Consider the following 24,168-nt stretch of genomic DNA (forward strand, 5'->3'; position numbering starts at 1 on the left):
TTCAACTGCGACTAGCTCGCCTTCCGTAATGTTCGCACGTGCATTGACAATTCGGTGACGCATGTCACCAGGCGTTGTCGGTGGATCACTTTAACTAATATCCTTCAACTTTCCCCACAAAAAAAAAAAAATCCGGGGACGTCAGATCCGCTGAACGTGCGGGCCATGGTATGGTGCTTCGACGACCAATCCAACTGTCATGAAATATGCTATTCAATACCGTTTCAGCAGCACGCGAACTATGTGCCGGACATCCGTCATGTTGGAAGTACATCGCCATTCTGTCATGCAGTGAAACTTATTTAGTAACATCGGTAGAACATTACGTAGGAAATCAGCATACATTGCACCATCTATATTGCCATCGATAAAATGAGGGCCAGTTATCCTTCCTCCTATAATGCCGCACCATACATTAACCTACCAACGTCGCTGATGTTCCAATTGTCGCAGCCATCGTGGATTTTCCGTTGCCCAATAGTGCATATTATGCCGGATTACATTACCGCTCTTGGTGAATGACGCTTCGTCGCTAAATAGAATGCGTACAAAAAGTCTGTCATCGTCCCGTAATTTCTCTTGCGCCCAGAGGCAGAACTGTACACGACGTTCAAAGTCGTCGCCATGCAATTCCAGGTGCGTAGAAATATGGCACGGGTGCAATCGATGTTGATGTAGCATTCTCAAGACCGACGTTTTTGAGATTCCCGATTCTCGTGCAATTTGTCTGTTACTGATAAGCGGATTAGCCGCGGCAGCAGCTGAAACACCTACTTGGGCATCATCATTTGTTGCACGTCGTGGTTGACGTTTCACATGTGGCTGAACACTTTCTGTTTCCTTAAATAACGTAACTATCCCGCGAACTGTCCGGGCACTTGGATGATGTCGTCCAGGATACCGAGCAGCATACATAGCACCTGCCCGTTGGGTATTTTCATCACAATAGCTATACATCAACACGATATCGACCTCTTCCGCAATTGGTAAACTGTCCATTTTGACAAGGGTAATGTATCACGAAGAAGCAAATACCGTCCGCACTGGCTGAATGTTACGTGATACCACGTACTTATACGCTTGTGACTATTACAGCGCCATCTATCACAAAACGAAAAAAGTAGTCCAACTGAAACATTCTTATTTATTTACGTACTACAGGAATATGTAATAAAAATGGGGGTTCTTATTTAAAAAAAAACGCAGTTGATATCCGTTCGACCTATGGAAGTGCAACCATAGCGCCATCTGGTTTCCCCCTTCAAGCTAGACGAGTTTCGTTCTTTGTAGTTTTTTCGTTTGATGCTTATTTCGTGAGATATTTGGCCCGGTCACGATCAATGGACCACCCTGTATACATATTACATTAGTATGTATATTCAACTTCATTTTAATAATGTGCAATATATATACGAGGGCAGTTCAATAAGTAATGCAACACATTTTTTTTCTGAAACAGGGGTTGTTTTATTCAGCATTGAAATACACCAGGTTATTCCCCAGTCTTTTAGCTACACAACACTATTTTTCAACGTAATCTCCATTCAATGCTACGGCCTTACGCCACCTTGAAATGAGGGCCTGTATGCCTGCACGGTACCATTCCACTGGTCGATGTCGGAGCCAACGTCGTACTGCATCAATAACTTCTTCATCATCCGCGTAGTGCCTCCCACGGATTGCGTCCTTCATTGGGCCAAACATATGGAAATCCGACGGTGCGAGATCGGGGCTGTAGGGTGCATGAGGAAGAACAGTCCACTGAAGTTTTGTGAGCTCCTCTCGGGTGCGAAGACTTGTGTGAGGTCTTGCGTTGTCATGAAGAAGTAGAAGTTCGTTCTGATTTTTGTGCCTACGAACACGCTGAACTCGTTTCTTCAATTTCTGACGAGTAGCACAATACACTTCAGAGTTGATCGTTTGACCATGGGGAAGGACATCGAACAGAATAACCCCTTCAGCGTCCCAGAAGACTGTAACCATGACTTTACCGGCTGAGGGTATGGCTTTAAACTTTTTCTTGGTGGGGGAGTGGGTGTGGCGCCACTCCATTGATTGCCGTTTTGTTTCAGGTTCGAAGTGATGAACCCATGTTTCATCGCCTGTAACAATCTTTGACAAGAAATTGTCACCCTCAGCCACATGACGAGCAAGCAATTCCGCACAGATGATTCTCCTTTGCTTTTTATGGTGTTCGGTTAGACAACGAGGGACCCAGCGGGAACAAACCTTTGAATATCCCAACTGGTGAACAATTGTGATAGCACTACCAACAGAGATGTCAAGTTGAGCACTGAGTTGTTTGATGGTGATCCGTCGATCATCTCGAACGAGTGTGTTCGCACGCTCCGCCATTGCAGGAGTCACAGCTGTGCACGGCCGGCCCGCACGCGGGAGATCAGACAGTCTTGCTTGACCTTGCGGCGATGATGACACACGCTTTGCCCAACGACTCACCGTGCTTTTGTCCACTGCCAGATCACCGTAGACATTCTGCAAGCGCCTATGAATATCTGAGATGCCCTGGTTTTCCGCCAAAAGAAACTCGATCACTGCCCGTTGTTTGCAACGCACATCCGTTACAGACGCCATTTTAACAGCTCCGTACAGCGCTGCCACCTGTCGGAAGTCAATGAAACTATACGAGACGAAGCGGGAATGTTTGAAAATATTCCACAAGAAATTTCCGGTTTTTTCAACCAAAATTGGCCGAGAAAAAAATGTGTTGCATTACTTATTGAACTGCCCTCGTACATGTGCATACATACTGTACATGAAAAACACCTGAATTAAAATGTTGAACGGTATTTTGAAAAACAGTCGGTTATTCTCTTTTGAGAGAGCGATTTCCATCTGGCATTGTCCAACGAATTTTTAGTGGCGATCAGAACTGAGAAAAAAATCTTTACTCGTTTCCGTTCTTATGGCGTAGGAACCTAGGATAAGAACAGATGACCATATCTTAGTCTACGTGATTGGAGTTGGCAGTTGTTCCTCGATATCTTCCTTGTCCTCGTCCTGTCAAGCCAACAGTTTAGCATCGCTCAGGACATCATGGGCGACGATGTCATCGTCAACACAAACGAAATTCTCATGGTTAACTGGCCACAGCTGGGTAGACGTCCTCACTCTAAGTGTGTTGGTGTTGAATTATTAATTCTCGTGATCATAATGGCTGTTCCACGTTTTATCTTTGAATTATAAACCCGAACTTTCTGAAGCAGCTATAAAGAGTCGTAGGGCTGCCGTTTTAGGTGGCCTTATCAGTTATGTTTATAGTGGTCAAAACTATTATGTTCCCATCAGCGGTCCCTCTTGGGGGGGGGGGGAGGAGGGGAGGGTGTGTTGTTATGGTGCTTCAGCGCTCCATTCCAAACTCCCCCTCCCCTCCCTCTCCCAGAACTACAGAGAATTCTTCTCAAATATTAAAAAAAGAAAAAAACAAATTCTGTGCACCATACCTTTCAGGCTTATCACTCCCGCTATTATAGTTGGTATTACAATAGATTAAGAAAGCACCTTCTTTTACTGTTTATAATTTGGCGATATAACATTTCTGTGGCTTAGCCCTTGTCCCCCCTCGCCCCAGCCTCCTTCGACTAAGAACCTGGGTTCGGCTGTGGTTCGCCTTCTTACGGTTTTCAGTGTTGTCCAGCACAAGTGAAACAATTTATTTGCGGTAGAGATTTGTAAAATTTTGTATAACGCTGTGGCCCAATGCTTGCAAACTTGATGTCGTGTTTGGTGGGAAAAAATAAGTTACCGCAATCTAATTGTGGGGATTTTCGTTGTCCAAAAACTGTAGAATTTTGCGTTTCTCCTTTTTCATATCGCTGTTTGCCTAGGTCAGCCAGTCAGTAAACGATTATGTCGTTCTCCAAGACATTTTGCTTAAGTGATAAGTCATAGGAAGCAATATTACTTCCCGGAAACAGGCTGGTTTCGCAGATTTCACTAACGTGAATAGTTTCAGCTTCTAAAATCCGTCCATGTTAAGAGCTAGAAGGGCAGTTATTCTGTCATTGCTCAGTTTTCCTCCTGAATGCTACAGTGAGATCAGGAAGTCATTTATAAAAAAAAAAGCCCCGGTTTTGACTGTGTTGAATATGTTCCGTCCGACGCAGCTATTCAAAAGGGGTGTTTTAGTTCATTAATCCATTCAAGACAAAGGAAACTGTCAATGCTGGAAATCTCTCCGCAGACTTATTTTTAACGTGATGGCTTGACGTTTCTTTAGAATTTGAGAGCCACCTCTCACTTGCCACAAATCCTTCAATACCTAGTGACTGGGCAAAAGACTTGGCTTTTTCCTGCAACATGTAACCGTGAAACCAAACATGGGAACGTTTTATTCTTTACACTGATTTATCCACTTCAGTAAACACTTCACAAAAAAATGGTTCAAATGGCTCTGAGCACTATGGGACTTAACATCTATGGTCATCAGTCCCCTAGAACTTAGAACTACTTAAACCTAACTAACCTAAGGACAGGACACAACACCCAGTCATCACGAGGCAGAGAAAATCCCTGACCCCGCCGGGAATCGAACCCGGGAACCCGGGCGTGGGAAGCGAGAACGCTACCGCACGACAACGAGCTGCGGACAAACACTTCACAAATACGCCCTCACGTGACCTTCTTCTTCCTGTGGCTGAGGCACTTTCGGTGACTCGATATTTATTTTTTAAAATTATCGCAACTGTTTAGATGGTAAAATAGCGAACTATTTGTAAAATCTTTTTTCGAAATACCACTCTCGACAGACTCAATAAAAGCTTTTTTTCAGTAACTGGAGAACACCTGTCTCTTCTTGCACTTACGACGCTGTACAATTTCAGGAAACACAAATTGAGTACAACACAGTATGAAAGCAGACTGCACAGTAAATGCGGTATGTATCGGAGAAACAAATGACACATCGTCTGAGTCTATTCTGGGAATCACAGAAGTAGGGGACATCTAATTATAAAGAATCAGGGAGCCCGAAGTTCAAATTATAAAGTTTTGGCGTGATGTGCTGATCACTACAACTTCAAATTATCGAGGAGACCAAAATACATTTAATTGTTTTTCAATGTGTCGAATATTTCAGGGATCTGGAAAAAAATTCAAATTACTGAGAGTTTCAGATCACCGAATATAAGGTTATCGAGATTGAAATGCAGATTTTCCTTTCTTGTTTTGTTATGTGTTCTTTGTTCTGTGATACTGTTCACCGGACTGTGGAGACACACTTTTTGTGTCAGTATTATCATATCAAAGAAACTCTTTAAACTCAATTCTGTTTCCATTACTTGACAGTACTCATCACTCATTGGCAAGAGTCTGAACAACTTTATAAACGTTTTATTCTAGACCCCTGTAGTGAGCACAAGTTGGTTTTTACATTGATAACAGTAGTAGAGAAAAAATTTTCATTCCTGTTGTGAACCACTAGAACTAATTATAAGTATTTTGGTGAAAAAATGGTTCAAATGGGTCTGAGCACTATGGGATTTAACTTCTGAGGTCATCAGTCCCCTAGAACTTAGAACTACTTAAAAACTAACCTAAGGACATCACATACATCCATGGCCAAGGCAGGATTCGAACCTGCGACCGTAGCGGTCGCGCAGTTCCAGACTGTAGCGCCTAGAACCAGCGGTCTGAGGATGACACGGCGGTCGGTCGGTACCGTTTAGCCGTCATGGCCTCTCCTGGTGGAGTTTTACTTTTTTTTCTTGGCAGCAATGCAACTTTGTGGAGTACTCATGCGGCTCATGGAATACCACGATATGGGTGCCCAAATCATCACCGCCATGTTTCTTTCATGGGACGTAAGCTCGGCCAGATGTTGGCAACACTGTGAAACAAATACCCGAGTAAATGAGTTCCTTCCATTGCTTCGTAGACCGCATTTTATGCCTTCGGCACCAGATTCTCCTGTCGCGGGCGCGTACGTCAATCACAAGTGTTCATGGAATTTCAACTCGCACTGGAATTTCCAGTCCATGGGGCTCTCTTCGTGTTGCCTTTGTGTTGCCGGGGTCCGCGAGTGCGACGTTCAGTTCTGCAGTGACTCTTGCAACTGTCGTCCTCTGATATTACGTCACAGTTTTCTTCAATGACCGTCCATCGCGTCCACTCAAAATACACACATTCCTCCGCGTCGTGACTTACTGGATAATGTTATTCCGTTTTGCCTGCATGCGGTATAGATCTTCGAGGCGGTGCCTCATTAAACACCAAACACTTTGGCTTCCTTGGTTGCTGAAGCACAAACTGCTCGATCAACAACAATTTTCTCACGTGCGAACTCACTTAAATCTGACACAGAGCACTGACCACTACACAGATGTTCGCCCCTGGTAGCTGAGTGGTCAGTGCGATGGAATGTCACGCCTAACAGCCAGGGTTCTACTCCCTGCTGGGTCGGAGATTTTCTCCGCTCAGGGACTGGGTGTTGTCCTTATGATCATCATTTCATCCCCATCGACACGCAAGTCGCCGAAGTGGCGTCAACTCGGAAAGACACGCACCAGGCGAGCGATCAATCCGACGGGAGGCTGTAACCACACGGCATTTCCATTTACTACACAGAACACTGTTCTGACCCCGACTAACACTGCAACGTACTGAGCACGTTACACAGGTGCCGTTTGTGGTCAAATACAATAGCGCCACCTCCAGGCTTGTCAGCACCTGCATTTAGGTTTAAGTATGCATTTCTGGCGGTTTTTCCAGATTTTTCTCCAGCCACTGTACCACAAGCGTTGAATTTCTGACGTTGATTCCCCGTTTACTAAAGTACGTATTGCGACTCTTTACCATTCGCTGCAGTATTGCATTCTGAAGCCGGCCTATGTGGCCGAGCGGTTCTAGGCGCTTCAGTCTGGAACCGCGCGACCGCTACGGTCACAGGGTCGAATCCTGCCTCGGACATGGATGTGTGTGATGTTCTTAGGTTAGTTAGGTTTAAGTAGTTCTAAGTTCTAGGGGACTGATGGCGTCAGATGTTAAGTCCCATAGTGCTCAGAGCCATTTGAAGCATTTTTTGCATTCTAAAGATGGACCAACAAGCTGTTAAACTGTTGCTAGTAATGTTTTGCCTCGTCAGTGTAAGTGTTCGAAATGTTACTTATGCTATGTAGAAAAGTACTATCTGTATTGAAATATGTGGGAGAGATAGCACTGTGAACAATGAGAAACGAGCCATTATTCTAGCACCACGCGACTGGAGAACAGTCGCTGGAAGCAGGAACTTACATAAGATACCCAGGTGTGTGCTTACAGCGTGGTAATCAGTGGAATGCACGCACAAACCTCATCGCGGAAACGACAGATACCACACTGAGGTTCAGTGAAAGTATTCTCAGGAAGTGCAGTCCATCTGCATTGTTGGTAAGTTATAAAACCGTCGTCTGACCGGTGATTGAGTACTGCTCGTCAGCTGGTAGTGATGGAGAAAATAGAGAAGGTTCAAAGAAGACCAGTACATTTCGCCACAGAATGTTTTAGTAAGCGCTACAGCGTCGTGGAGATCATCATCCAAGTCCAGTGACATATACTACAAGACAGACGTAGTGCATCATCTTATCAATTACAGTAAAATTCCGAGAAAGTGCGATTATTATAGCTATAAGGCTTCTGGAACACTTTTTCGACGTGTATAAGTACCATACTGTACCTGTCCGCCTGGCTAACTGCGCGATCTAACGCGCTGTTTTCCGAGAGGGAAGGCGTGCTGGTCCCCGGCACGAATCCTCCCGGCGAATTAGTGTCGAGATTCGGTGTGCCGGCCAGCCTCTGGATGGTTTCTAAGGCGGTTTTCCATCAGCCTCGGCGAATGCTGGCTGTCTCCCCTTATTCCGCCTCACTTACAGTATGTCAGCGATTGCTGTGCAAACACTGTCTCCAGCTACACGTAAATCGTAATTACTCTACCATGCAAACATTTGGAGTTACACTCGTCTGGTATGAGACGTTCCCGGAGTGGTCCACTTGGGGCCGAACCGTACAATAACCCTGGGTTCGGTATGGGGCGGCTGTGGGCTGGTTGGACTGCTGTGGCCTGTTGTGGGGCTGTGAATCACTGAGGGCTACGGCGGGCCGAAGCCTCTCCGTCGTTTGTAGGTCCCCGGTTCAATAGACAATACAATACTCACACGATACTGTACCTGGTACCGCAGCCAAATCGTCATATGTGAGAGTCACCTAATGCAGGGAACAGAGAAGCGAGAAGCTTGTGAGCAGCAACCAGACACAGTTCTGTTTAACAGGTATAAGTGAAGATATTTCTGGTGGTGACTGAGGACGAGTGTCCTGATCAGCATTACATCACTATTTACGGCACTTGCGTACTAATATTTATAGTTATTACAAGTGACATGTTTTTAGGTTTTGTGGTACCTCCAAGTACATGTGCAAAAGTAAGACATTAATGCTTACTTTAGCCTGGGAAGTTAACAACCGTGCAGAAAACGTCACGTAGTAAATTATGTGACATGTTTATGGGAAGACTGTTCGATACAGAGAACCTGCACTTACGCACACACACACACACACACACACACACACACACACACACACACACACCCGCGCGCGCGCGCGCGCCCACATACACACACATACACTCCTGGAAATGGAAATAAGAACACATTGACACCGGTGTGTCTGACCCACCATACTTGCTCCGGACACTGCGAGAGGGCTGTACAAGCAATGATCACACGCGCGGCACAGCGGACACACCAGGAACCGCGGTGTTGGCCGTCGAATGGCGCTAGCTGCGCAGCATTTGTGCACCGCCGCCGTCAGTGTCAGCCAGTTTGCCGTGGCATACGGAGCTCCATCGCAGTCTTTAACACTGGTAGCATGCCGCGACAGCGTGGACGTGAACCGTATGTACAGTTGACGGACTTTGAGCGAGGGCGTATAGTGGGCATGAGGGAGGCCGGGTGGACGTACCGCCGAATTGATCAACACGTGGGGCGTGAGGTCTCCACAGTACATCGATGTTGTCGCCAGTGGTCGGCGGAAGGTGCACGTGCCCGTCGACCTGGGACCGGACCGCAGCGACGCACGGATGCACGCCAAGACCGTAGGATCCTACGCAGTGCCGTAGGGGACCGCACCGCCACTTCCCAGCAAATTAGGGACACTGTTGCTCCTGGGGTATCGGCGAGGACCATTCGCAACTGTCTCCATGAAGCTGGGCTACGGTCCCGCACACCGTTAGGCCGTCTTCCGCTCACGCCCCAACATCGTGCAGCCCGCCTCCAGTGGTGTCGCGACAGGCGTGAATGGAGGGACGAATGGAGACGTGTCGTCTTCAGCGATGAGAGTCGCTTCTGCCTTGGTGCCAATGATGGTCGTATGCGTGTTTGGCGCCGTGCAGGTGAGCGCCACAATCAGGACTGCATACGACCGAGGCACACAGGGCCAACACCCGGCATCATGGTGTGGGGAGCGATCTCCTACACTGGCCGTACACCACTGGTGATCGTCGAGGGGACACTGAATAGTGCACGGTACATCCAAACCGTCATCGAACCCATCGTTCCACCATTCCTAGACCGGCAAGGGAACTTGCTGTTCCAACAGCACAATGCACGTCCGCATGTATCCCGTGCCACCCAACGTGCTCTAGAAGGTGTAAGTCAACTACCCTGGCCAGCAAGATCTCCGGATCTGTCCCCCATTGAGCATGTTTGGGACTGAATGAAGCGTCGTCTCACGCGGTCTGCACGTCCGGCACGAACGCTGGTCCAACTGAGGCGCCAGGTGGAAATGGCATGGCAAGCCGTTCCACAGGACTACATCCAGCATCTCTACGATCGTCTCCGTGGGAGAATAGCAGCCTGCATTGCTGCGAAAGGTGGATATACACTGTACTAGTGGCGACATTGTGCATGCTCTGTTGCCTGTGTCTATGTGCCTGTGGTTCTGTCAGTGTGATCATGTGATGTATCTGACCCCAGGAATGTGTGAATAAAGTTTCCCCTTCCTGGGACAATGAATTCACGGTGTTCTTATTTCAATTTCCAGGAGTGTATATTGAACCCTGCACGGTTGTCCATAAATCCGTAAGAGTACGAGGGAGTGAGAGCTCTTCTGAACAGCACGTTGCAAGGCATCCCAGATATGCTAAATAATGTTCAGGACTGGTGGTGGTGGTACCGGAAAGCCCCGTACTTCATCGCTACTTCAGAGATGCTGTTCACGGTTATCCATAAATCCGTAAGAGTACGAGGGAGTGAGATCTCTTCTGAACAGCACGTTGGAAGATATCCCAGATATGCTAAATAATGTGCAGGACTGGCGGTGGTGGTACCGGAAAGTCCCGTACTTCATCGCTACCTCGGAGATGCTGTGTCCCATCGCTCATGCGCCGACTATAACACCACGTTCAATTTCACTTAAATCTTGATAACCAACCGCGCCAGACACTAATTATCTTATATAGGCGTTGCCGGCAGCAGCACGTATTCTTCCTGTTTACATCTCTCTGTACTTGAGAATACGAATGTCTATACCAGTTTCTTTGGCGCTTCATTGTGGGATGTAATAGGTGTACGTGCAAATATTTCTATATGTGGTACCTTAATATGTACACACGTCAGTGTGTTGGTTGTTGTTTCTCTTCATCGAAATAACGTGGCGTGCGCGCAAACATGCAAGCGAACACTCAACATCAAAAGAATATGAAGGTATTGACGATACAGGTGTGACTTACAGCATTTTATTTCCACGTCTAAGATTTCTGTATTATTTATCAACAATACTTACGCTTCGTCAGCAGCATACACCATATTTATCTCAAATGGGACTGTTATTTCCATGTCTGGAAGTCTGTCTTATTTATTAAATATGCGTAAAAGTCTTGCCAATACTGGTGTAACTTGCTGAAGTTCTGCGTCTAAAATGTCTGCGTCATCTATCAAAGATATTTAATCATTGGAAAAGTACGTTTTTGTCTAACTTATAGGTTAAGATACACTGGATACCTAAAACGTCACTGTGAACCCTCACATTACGTGCTACAGCGTGATTTACACTTCTAAATTGTCTGTATCGTTCTTGGGTAACGTTGCAAAACACTATGTGCATAAAATAACATTCTAGGTAGACAATAAGGTAGCAACCGACAGTTCCTCTTACGTCTCAGTCAGCCTATGTTGCTGGATGTACAAAAACAAGCTTGCATCACCTGATCAACAATCGTTCTGTGGGGAAGAAGAGTAATGCATCGTGTTATACACTATAAAAATATCATTGACTTTATCGCATAATACAATCCTGGAAATGGAAAAAAGAACACATTGACACCGGTGTGTCAGACCCACCATACTTGCTCCGGACACTGCGAGAGGGCTGTACAAGCAATGATCACACGCACGGCACAGCGGACACACCAGGAACCGCGGTGTTGGCCGTCGAATGGCGCTAGCTGCGCAGCATTTGTGCACCGCCGCCGTCAGTGTCAGCCAGTTTGCCGTGGCATACGGAGCTCCATCGCAGTCTTTAACACTGGTAGCATGCCGCGACAGCGTGGACGTGAACCGTATGTGCAGTTGACGGACTTTGAGCGAGGGCGTATAGTGGGCATGCGGGAGGCCGGGTGGACGTACCGCCGAATTGCTCAACACGTGGGGCGTGAGGTCTCCACAGTACATCGATGTTGTCGCCAGTGGTCGGCGAAAGGTGCACGTGCCCGTCGACCTGGGACCGGACCGCAGCGACGCACGGATGCACGCCAAGACCGTAGGATCCTACGCAGTGCCGTAGGGGACCGCACCGCCACTTCCCAGCAAATTAGGGACACTGTTGCTCCTGGGGTATCGGCGAGAACCATTCGCAACCGTCTCCATGAAGCTGGGCTACGGTCCCGCACACCGTTAGGCCGTCTTCCGCTCACGCCCCAACATCGTGCAGCCCGCCTCCAGTGGTGTCGCGACAGGCGTGAATGGAGGGACGAATGGAGACGTGTCGTCTTCAGCGATGAGAGTCGCTTCTGCCTTGGTGCCAATGATGGTCGTATGCGTGTTTGGCGCCGTGCAGGTGAGCGCCATAATCAGGACTGCATACGACCGAGGCACACAGGGCCAACACCCGGCATCATGGTGTGGGGAGCGATCTCCTACACTGGCCGTACACCACTGGTGATCGTCGAGGGGACACTGAATAGTGCACGGTACATCCAAACCGTCATCGAACCCATCGTTCTACCATTCCTAGACCGGCAAGGGAACTTGCTGTTCCTACAGGACAATGCACGTCCGCATGTATCCTGTGCCACCCAACGTGCTCTAGAAGGTGTAAGTCAACTACCCTGGCCAGCAAGATCTCCGGATCTGTCCCCCATTGAGCATGTTTGGGACTGGATGAAGCGTCGTCTCACGCGGTCTGCACGTCCAGCACGAACGCTGGTCCAACTGAGGCGCCAGGTGGAAATGGCATGGCAAGCCGTTCCACAGGACTACATCCAGCATCTCTACGATCGTCTCCATGGGAGAATAGCAGCCTGCATTACTGCGAAAGGTGGATATACACTGTACTAGTGCCGACATTGTGCATGCTCTGTTGCCTGTGTCTATGTGCCTGTGGTTCTGTCAGTGTGATCATGTGATGTATCTGACCCCAGGAATGTGTCAATAAAGTTTCCCCTTCCTGGGACAATGAATTCACGGTGTTCTTATTTCAATTTCCAGGAGTGTATATTACCTTTTATCTTTCCTATAACTGTAGTTATGTTCCACTTGTGTACAAGAACGAACTTTTAAGGAAGTCTGCGACACTTACTGATCGTAACTATGGTACCAAGGCTCTCAAAAAAAGTTTACAGTCTGTATTTCCTTAATAAACTAATATCTGTAGCATCTATTGCAGAAATGCCATATTTTCAGCATTTCAGCAACACAAAGGTTACTACAAATTCTGGATTTTGGCGAGACATTTCATATGTTGTATCACACCGACTGCACATTTCCGTAACGCAAATAAAACGTCAAAATGGACGACAGCAGATAATCTGCGAGCGACCGCAGTCTAGTACCCCTTCATTGGGCAGCTGAGGATCTGCAGCAGTTGAGGGAGACAAAAAGTCAAAGGTTCTTGGAACGTTGAACTTAATGGACATCATCGACTATGTGACTAACTTAGTAATATTATTGTAATTATTGCATTAGGAATAGTAGGTTAACGGGTTGCTAAACATACGTATAAAATTATATGTCATTAATGATCCCACATGGCTTGCTGTAAAGCCTGCATTTAAAAGTCGAATATATACCAGTGTGATAGACAAATGGTTTCCGTTTAATGAGCCTAAGTATTTCTTCGATGTATGTTTTCACATTTTTGAGAACAGAGATGGTCTAATCAACAAGCCTCTTAAAGTCAGGTGTTCACTTCTCTGGAAGATTCTCTTGCCCTTGTAAGGTGAAGATAAAACAAATCCATTTCAGTACAAAGACTGAGAGTTTAATGCCATCCTAAATTAGTGATTTTGGGTACTTGATTAATGTCTGATAAGATGATAATGATGCTTGACAATTTCAAGAAAGTGATCCCGGCTGTACTTTGCAACAAATATTAAAATTGTACGTCAAGACCAATGAATACGAAAGGTTATACACAGAACTATATGTGAAACAGCCAAATGTGGTAGGAAATAAAACTACAGTGATAATAATGTTGATACTTATGACAATACCTGGTTTAAGTGTTGAATTTTGGAGGGTTTATATCTTGTAACCTGGAACACACAACATGTATCTACCGATTTTTCATATGAAAAAGAATTAAACTTCGCCATCATAACATTTCATAGTGAGCTGAAACATGTTCACATTTTCGAAAAACATAACATTTAGTATTTTGATTACGAATGGATGGTCATGAAAAGAGAGACGAGAAAGAATTTCGATTTGAGCCGGTAATTATCTCACAGCACTGACACGAGTACATGCCAGTCTATTGGTGTTGGAGGCTGGTAATAGACTCACACCATTTCTACTACATAAAAAACCTTTCAAGTGTACCACTTAGTACCATTAAAGCTTACCACCATTCGGTTATAGTACGTGAATTCTGGCTGTACTGTTTTGATTCCAAAGAAAAATTAGATGGACACATTTTAAACCAAACAATAGTAATAAGCCTAGTGGCAATGATATGTTTGTAAAATATACCAAGTTTATCGAGAAACTGAAACTCAAATTTGTAATTTTGCTGATGTGGAATGAGGGTTAGAAAAAGTTGCAATCTGAAGTCATAGCAGTGACTCTGGTTCGTATTTCAATGAGGTACATTTGTATAAACCATTCGGTATAGCCTACTACATACAGTGTGGATATGATGAGGAATATTCCGGGATTAAATTGTACAGAGGGAGTGATTACATGGAAGGGTTCACTGAACAGCTATATCAAATTGTGAGAGTGTGAATTACTTTGCATTGCAAAATAAAAAGGAACTAAAGGCGAGTTAGGGTTTCGCTCGGGAGAGGGCTGCTATGTTTGACAGCAACCGTTTGACATAAAACCGTTTGAAGAAAGCAATATTGAACACAGTGTTTCCATTTTACCAGTTCGTATTGAGACACAGCAAACACCACTTGTACTGTGAACTGCAGACCTCATTGTATAGTCCCCATCATGTTCCACAATCTGAGCAATTATTGGGAGCATTTATTGTTCACTAACGTATGCAAACAAAACGTGACAGATGATGATGAATAAGTTAAATTAAATCAAGGTTGTGTTTCTCTTCATCCATATAATATAAAAAAAATGATTCAAATGGCTCTGAGCACTATGCGTCTTAACTTCTGAGGTCATCAGTCGCCTAGAACTTAGAACTAATTAAACATAACTAACCTAAGGACATCACACACATCCATGCCCGAGGCAGGATTCGAACCTGCGACCGTAGCGGTCGCTCGGTTCCAGACTGTAGCGCCTAGAACCGCACGGCCACTCCGGCCGGCCGTATAATTTAGAAAAATGTAAAGCTCTTATGAAAAGTATTGCAATATTGCACCAATTTTGGTACTACAATATAAATTTGCGATTTACAGATTCACAAAATTTCTTGAGGTGCTCGTTCAAAATTTGTGCATCATACATGGAATCAAATGAGCTCAAGATAATGAGGACATCTTTCTCTGATGCTTCAGTTTCATCCAGTAAATCAGAAGGATAGTTCTGTATATGAATACGTGATCAATGTAACGTATATATTGGAAGATCATTTCTCCACAGCTGAAAATTTTAAATCATCAAGAGAGAAACGCTAATAGAAACAGAGTACAATAGAGATTGCAGTGTATGTTGTGTACCTGAGTGTAAAACATTTGGAGACCATTCCATTGATATTTGAAAATTGACGCGCTACTTCTTGCTAATAAATATTCGAAAACTTTCACGGTCAATACCTTAAGCCCTGTGAACTGGATCCTACTGCACTGTACTGGTTGGCATTGGATGCTCTGTTCAAAATTATTAAAGCGGAATTGCAGCGTATTACTGTTATCAAACAACTCTAGTTTGTTGAAAGGGGCAGTAAGGCAATAGTGTCCACTAGAGCAATTATTTTCGATCTTGTTTGTTATTTACCAAATAAATCTGAAACAATGTTTACCGTATCAACTGCTTTGGAAAAAGATTCATCGAATTTATCATTTAGGCGAGCTCCCTGTATGAAGTCATTCATTGAGAATAATGTACAAAAATTCGTGAGTCGAGACAATGACCTGCAAAAGGACTTTTTCAAACTGATTAATAATACTGTATTTGGGAAAACCACGCAAAATATGCAGCAGATGCGAAATATAAGACTACAGTCGTCCTGAGAAGGTAAATATTTGACAGTTGTGTCATTGCTGCCAAACAAATTTTCAAACGAGTGTTATTTTTATCGAAACTTTGGCTGTTGTTGAACTGAACAGGCTTAACGTAGTCTTCGATAAACAGTTGTTGTAGGAATAACTGTATGGGATATTTCGAAAATTCGTCTCATCAATTTTCTCTACGGATATGTACCAATATATTTCTGGAAAATCATGTAAAACTGTGCTACACAGCACTGACAGCTTAATATATCACATTACAACTCCAAATATGAGGAATGACTTCCACACAAGGTCTGATAATTTCAGTTTTCCGGCAAGTAATGAATGCTATATTCCAATGGTGAACAAAAAAGAGGTTGTATTAATTAAAGGTGAACTGAATGCTAAACCCATCAAAGAATTTGTCAGTGTAGGAAAAGAAGCGTATGTAGTCGGGACCGAGTCTGGATGCATAATGTAAAACGGTCTTCTGTTAATAGGTTAATCTTTGACCGTCATAGGCAATGTGTGTAGGATTCGGAAATTAAAACAGCTGTGCACTAGTAAACAGAGTGCATCCTTCGTTGGACCAACCAGATGGAAGTCGTAAGACGCGAGATCCGGACTGTAGGGTGAACAAGGAAGAATAGTACGATGAACTTTTTGAGCTCACTTAGCGTGTGCAGATTCGTGTGAGGCCTTGCGTTGTCATGGGCAAGGAGAAGATCGTTTGCCTTTTTGTGGCAACGAACACGCCGAAGTCGTTTAATCAGTTTCCTGAGGGTAGCACATTACAATTCAGAGTTGATCGTTGCTCTACGACTGAGGACATCACACAGAATAATCGGTTTGTAGTCCCAGAAGACCGTCGCCATGAGTTTACCAGCTGAGTGTGCGGCTTTGAAGTTTTTCGTCGGAGGAGAGGAGTTCTACCGTCGCTCCATGAACTGCCTTTTGTTTTCGAGTGGCCGCGCGGTCTGAGGTGCCTTATCACGGTCCGTGCGGCTAGCCCCCCCCCCCCCCCCCACCCCCGTCGGAGGTTCTAGTCCTCCCTCGGGCATGGGTATGTGTGTCATCCATAGCGTAAGTTAATTTAAGTTAGATTAAGTAGTTTGTAGGTTTAGGGACCGATGACCTCAGGAGTTTGGTGCAATAAGACCCTACCACCAAATTTCCGGATGGAAGTGATGAATCCATGTTTCATCGCCTGTTACAGTGTTCGACAAAAAATCGTCACGATCAGTCTCGTAACGTTCAACCAATTCCGCATGGATGTTTCTTCGTTGCTTTTTACAGTCGTCTGTAAGGCGTCGAGGCAACCAGTGGGCACAGGCCTTGTCTTTGAGTATCCCATCTGGTGGACGATCACATCGGATGAGACTGTCTGCACGTTCCAACATGCAGGAGACACACCTCCGTGCGGCCGGCCGGCCCACGGGAGATCGGACAGGTTTGTGCGACCTTGTTGCGATGATGATAGATGGACAGGTTTGCGCGACCTTAATGCGATGGTGAAGGACGCTTCGCTCAGCGTATCTCTGTGCTTTTGTTCGATGATGATAGACGCTTCTCCCAACGTATCACCGTGCTTTTGTTCACTGCCAGATTTCCGTAGGCCTTCTGCAAGAACCTATGAATATTAGAGACGCTCTGGTTTTCCACCAAAGAAAGCTCTCTGTTTGGAAAACACCTCGCTTACAGACGACGTTTTGAAGGTTACGTATAGCACCGCCACCTATCGGAACTTCATGAAACTATAGGGTCTGAAGCGGAAATATCCCACAGTGTCCCACAATAAAATTCGCATATTTTCAATCGAAATCGGCCGAGAAGAAAACCGTGTTGCATTACTCATTGAACACAGGTACGGCCTTGCCGCAGTGGACACACCGGTTTCAGTGAGATCACCGAAGTTAAGCGCTGTCGGGCGTGGCCGGCACTTGGATGGGTGACCATCCAGGCCGCCATGCGCTGTTGCCATTTTTCGGGTGCACTCAGCCTCGTCATGCCAATTGAGGAGCTACTCGACCGAATAGTAGCGGCTCCGATCAAGGAAAACCGTCATAACGACCGGGAGAGCGGTGTGCTGACCACACACCCCTGCAATCCGCATCCTCAACTGAGGATGACACGACGGTCGGATGGTCCCGATGGGTCACTTGTTGTCTGAAGACTCTGGCGTTAGGAACTTGCTCCTTCTGTATAAGAAATAGTAGTAAATAACAATAGTGATGCTGTAACTGTTGGTTGGTAATATCTACTGACAAAATGCAACCTAACGCTAGACTGCGTACTTACGGCTATCCTGTGTGGCCGTTTTTCAGTACGACTTGAAAAGAGAGAGAGATTATTAATTGATAACTGATGCGTCGGTTCGCGATTGTGTTCAGGAGACGTAGGGATTGATTGCGCAAATAATGGACCTTTTGACCCGGATTTCCTTCACGCAATCACAATCTTCGATGAAAATACCTAAGGGACCTATTTGAATATAAAAATGGAAATTAGTGGAATTTTGTAAGAGAAAGATTAACAGATCGGAAGTTGAACACATTAGTGGTCTCCCAAATACAATCGAGACACCGCGATAAAGAGCGAACCTCTAACAAAGCTTATATACAATTTGAAGATCATTTTTGGTTAGTGAAAGAAAGGAATAAGAAAATTACTGCATCGTAAATATTAATATGTTTTGAACAAATTAGCATCAAACTTCTAAACACTGACAAATACACAATAAATGCATGACTTACATCTGATATTTATTTTGTGCATGGCGCAGTCCAATAATCGCTGCTTTGTCAGTCCGTTCCTTCTTAAAAATTAAATGTCCTTGCATGTGCGTAAGTACATTGTATCCTCCCACCAGTTACCGAAATGTTTGTTCGTCGTTTCACATAGTTTTTACACAAAATAAAAATACAACTTGTAGCAATGCTATGTAGTACGTTTTAACATGTCGGCGACCAAAAGTACAAGGGATAATGAAGTCTCTAGAATATTTATTAACTAAATGTAGATTGTCCTTTCTTCTGTTTCGCAACTCCTTGCTATCAAGCGCTGCGGCAATGATTTTACATATCTGCGCCCAGCGGGACATAGTGTTTATTTAAACGCTGGACCCGCGTTTTGATATAGGCGCACCTTAAATAAAAAATATTTCGTCTCTTTACTCTCGCGCTGTGATGCTTAGCATCTTTACGAACTACAGCTCGTTGGCTGTCATTTTCTTCAATGACAAATATCTCACATGCAAAGTAGCTGAAATCCAATAACATTACAAGACGGAGTGCTTACTCATTCAACGCCTTTCGTACTTTGAGCTGTTGTAGCAACAATGCTGTCCATCTAACACAATGTTACCACTGCGATGACATTTAATTTTAAAGAGAAGGAATACAGAACTTTTTAAACTCAGTTCTATTCCTATTTGGCACTGCGTTTCAAAAAAACTCCGCTTTGCCAGCACCTCATGTTGTTGCAGTATTCCGTGGTAGTGTGGAGAAGGTGACGCTTGATGCTAGTATTTGACAATCATGCGATGAACATACTGTCTCCAGATACGCTGCACAATAGTTTCAGGTAATAACAAGACTCCTGTTCTGTCACGGCTGTCATCATGAGCCGGATGTCGTGGGACTGCAGTCCCGAAGCGTGCACAATTTGAAGTACCGGCACTGACGTACTTGGCTGTAGTACGTCCTACTCCATTGTAGCCGCCCGCATCTCGTGGTCGTGCGGTAGCGTTCTCGCTTCCCACGCCCGGGTTCCCGGGTTCGATTCCCGGCGGGGTCAGGGATTTTCTCTGCCTCGTGATGGCTGGGTGTTGTGTACTGTCCTTAGGTTAGTTAGGTTTAAGTAGTTCTAAGTTCTAGGGGACTGATGACCATAGATGTTAAGTCCCATAGTGCTCAGAGCCATTTGAACCATCCATTGTAGCCACGTGGAAGTTTCAGTTCAGTGAGAGAACACAGTTCAGTGCTTATTCACAATGAAGCAGGGCCCTAGAAACGTTCAAATCTGATACTGCACACACGCATTGTTTCACCAGTGACCTCTTTTTGCGTTCATCGCGCTCTAGAAAACTGTCTTAGATCATCCACGTACAGAAGCGCAGCGGACAGTTCACAGTTCACTCAGTATTAATCACTGTCTTTGTGCAGTTCACTTTTATAAGGAGCAAAAATTAATTTAAAAGTTTTATCCGTGTACTTACGGGCGAAAAATCAACATCCCAACCATTACGTCACGTCAGCTCTCAATCATTCTTCGTCGCCGAGTTTACCACTCAACTGGTAAAATTCAAATAGCTGCAAAAAGCAAAGATGTTTACAGATACGTTGAAAGATTTACGTTCGGACGGATGAAATGTCTGAACGTATTCAAATTTATTACTAAATATGTTAGGTAAAATTATGAAATAATAAAAGGAGAAAAAATGGTGGTATAGGCTCCCTGCAGCCTTAGCTTAAAGTATGGTGCGAGTTTTGAGTGCAATACCTATGTAATATTTGATCTTTTCAGCTAATTAGTGATGTAGAAATAGTGATGTGCAACTAATGGCAATCCGAGACACGGGAAACAATATTTGGAAGGCCAGCAGGAGTTCATTAGCTTCTGTAGCGGGAAAGACGCGTCTGTCCTGTCAGTTGCTCACCATTCACAAATCTGAATTGTGTCTGAAAATCCTCTATGACTGACAAACGTTAATCGGCAGTTTTTTAATGTTTTTATCATAACAAAACTGCCGAAAAAGAGCCTGTTGTTGCGTCGACAGCACAGAATGCATTTTAACATTTTGCTGACAGGAGGGGAATTTTTATCGACAGTGGGAATCGCAAATTCAGTCTAACCGCAAATTAATTTGAGCGTCAGAACCCAAACAAACGAATCGGAGTCTTTTAATGAAATTGGAAAACGCACCGTTTAAGGTTGACCGCAGGCGCACGTTGCGTCCGTACACACCTTCCGGTCGAACAGTTTTTGTGCAGGGCACGAAATGAAATTGCAAATACTTGTAGATAGCGGGCTCGCTGGGCAGCTGGTATGGTTTGCAGCCTCGTATTGTAGAGAACACTCCTCGTGGATCAACTGACGTTTTTGTCGTTGCGATTGGTTTTCGCATGTTTTCGCGTTGTGAGTAAGGCATCACTCAACTACAAAGACAAAGCGTTGGTCTATTGATAACCAGGCGCACTTTTCTTTCTCTTCCGTAGTCTGCAATCTGATGTTCGGTTTCCAATTCTATTTCCTCAGTGGGCCTTTCTTTTGAATTCGTTGTAACACTGAGGGGGTAAATTTCTTAGCTTGGCCTTCGCGTCATACATCAGGTATTCCTCTATTCCGTCACTATTAATAAGCAGACCATTCTACGGCCATACGTAACAGACACACGACTATGTGGGCACTTGACGCGATAAGGAACGTATCTTAGGGTTATAAATTAAGAGCAGAAACTCACCAATGTGGGTCTTCTCGCAAGGCAGCGAAACGTGATAGTTATGATAATGCATTAATGCGGAGCCGATTTACGTTGGAAACACAAATTACACTACTGACCATTAAAAATTCTACACCACGAAGATGACGTGCTACAGACGCAAAATTTAACCGACAGGAAGAAGATGCTGTGATAAGCAAATGATTAGCTTTTCAGAGCATTCACACAAGGCTGGCGCCGGTGGCGACACCTACAACGTGCTGGCATGAGGAAAGTTTCCAACCGATTTCTCATACACAAACACCAGTTGACCGGCGTTGCCTGGTGAAACTTGTTGTGATGCCTCGTGTAAGGAGGAGAAATGCGTATCATCACGTTTCCGGCTTTGATAAAGGGCGGATTGTAGCCTATCGCCATTGCGGTTTATCGTATCGCGACATTGCTGCTGGCGTTGGTCGAGTTCCAATGGTTCTTAGCAGAATATGGAATCGGTGGGGTCAGGAGGGTAATACAGAACGCCGTGCTGGATGCAACGGCCTCGTATCACTAGCAGTCGAGATGACAGGCATCTTATCCGCATAGCTGTAACGGATCGTGCAGCCACGTCTCGATTCCTGAGTCAACAGATGGGGACGTTTGTAAGACAACAACCATCTGCACGAACAGTTCGACGACGTTTGCAGCAGCATGGACTATCAGCTCGGAGACCATGGCTGCGGTTACCCATGACGCTGCATCACAGACAGCGCGCCTGCTCGGAGACCATGGCTGCGGTTACCCATGACGCTGCATCACAGACAGCGCGCCTGCGATGGTGTACTCAACGACGAACCTGGGTGCACGAAAGGCAAAACGTCAATTTTTCGGATGAATCCAGGGTCTGTTTACAGCATCATTATGGTCGCATCCGTGTTTGACGACATCGCGGTGAACGCACATTGAAAGCGTGTATTCGTCATCGCCATACTGGCGTATCACGCAGCGTGATGGTATGGGGTGCCATCGATTACACGTCTCGATCACCTCTTATTCGCATTGACGGCACTTTGAACAGTGGAAGCTTCATTTCAGATGTGTTAAGACCCGTGGCTCTACCCTTCATTCGATCCCTGCGAAACCCTACATTTCAGCAGGATAATGCACGACCGCATGTTGCAGGTCCTGTACGGGCCTTTCTGGAAACAGAAAATGTTCGACTGCTGCCTTTGCCAGCACATTCTCCTGATCTCTCACCAATTGAAATGTCTGGTCAATGGTGGCCGAGCAACTGGCTCGTCACAATACGCCAGTCACTACTCTTGATGAACTGTGGTATCGTGTTGAAGCTTCATGGGCAGCTGTACATGTACACGCCATCCAAGCTCTGTTTGACTCAATGCCCAGTCGTATCAAGGCCGTTATTACGGCGAGAGGTGGTTGTTCTAGGTACTGATTTCTCAAGATCTATGCACCCAAACTGCGTGAAAATGTAATCACATGTCAGTTCTAGTATAATATATCTGTCCAGTGAAACCCGTTTATCATCTGCAATTCTTCTTGGTCTAGCAATTTTCTTGGCCAGTAGTGTAATTCCAGTTTTGTCCACTAGGTGCAAATGTGACACTCTACACTGCTTGTACGACGGTATGATTCTCACGCTGTAATTTGACAAGCCGTAACATGACTGAACAGTATGGGTATTGAGACTGTAAACTGTTAGTGAAACTGTTTTATGAGAACGGCAGCAATTACATTGCTGCTTTCAGAGAGTATCGCTGACTGTAAGGACTGAGCAAAAGTCCAGTGTTAACAAATGGTTTAAAGAAGATATAATGAAATTCGAATACACGGGTGAGGTTGTTTAGGCACCCGAAAGAGAAAGGCGATTTATTCCGGTTTACGTTGTTAACGAGTTTGCTGTTGCCTTAACTGACCAAGCAGCACGTGCCCCTGATAGTGCTAGTGCTCGCGTAGTGTCACGAGAAATGTCCGTCCCGTGGTCAGCAGTGCAGAAAGTTATATGATCTATTGTACGCTGGTACCCGTACAACATCTAGACGGTGCTGCAGCTGGAACATAAACATCCGCAGCAATGTTACGAATTTGCTCTTATACAGGGTGAAAAGTATTTAAATCGTCAAACTCTGGGAGGTTGTAGGGGACATCAAAACAAATATTTTTCCTGGTGTCATTTTTTCCTATGAGCCTTATTTAAACCGGTGGAGGCCGTATTACGCTCTTCAGTTGTAGGCAACTGCTGTCCACCAGTGTAGTAGTGCATTGTCTCTGTTTACTAATGGAGCGATACATCTGGAGTGAGTACACTGATAGGGTTGGTGCGTACTACGTAGCGCACCACAACGGACGAGCTGCACAGCGAGTTTATCAACAACAATATCCAATTGCCGTATCCCGCATCAGACTACCTTTGCTGCTGTGTACCAACGTCTGCATGAGACCGAGTCATTTAGTAGATTACCTGGACAGGGACGCCGGCGCACGGTAACAACGGTGCAGTTTGAGGAAGCTGTCTTGCAGCATGTGGAGCAGGATCCTTCAATCAGCACTAGTGCAATTGCATGTGACATGGGGATGAATCAGATGAATGTAAGAACAGTCCGAGAGCAATTGTTACGTCCATTTCACTTACAGCGTGTCCACAAACTGGAACCAGTTGATTATCCACCCAGATCACAGTTTTCGCAGTGATACGCGGAACAGTGTGAAATGCATCCTACGTTTCCATCCTCTGTGTTGTTTACCGATGAAGCATCGTTCGGGCGTGATGGAGTCTTCAACATGCACAATTCGCATGTTTGGAGTGTGGATAACCCACATGACACAGTTACTAGCACTCATCAAGTGCGGTTCTTCGTTAATGTGTGGATCAGTGTTGTTGGGGACTGTTTTATTGGGCCGTATCTGCTACCTAGGC

The 24,168-nt window shown here is 45.2% G+C and overlaps 1 protein-coding gene across 1 annotated transcript in view; it reads left to right on the plus strand.

Annotated features, from left to right (window-relative positions):
* LOC126199397 (semaphorin-2A-like) overlaps window positions 1-24,168 on the plus strand; it is a 1,365,238-nt gene that overhangs the window by 549,965 nt on the left and 791,105 nt on the right. The gene's annotated exons all lie outside the window — the stretch shown is intronic.

The sequence above is a fragment of the Schistocerca nitens genome, chromosome 8, assembly GCF_023898315.1.
Source record: "Schistocerca nitens isolate TAMUIC-IGC-003100 chromosome 8, iqSchNite1.1, whole genome shotgun sequence".
NCBI lineage: Eukaryota > Metazoa > Arthropoda > Insecta > Orthoptera > Acrididae > Schistocerca > Schistocerca nitens.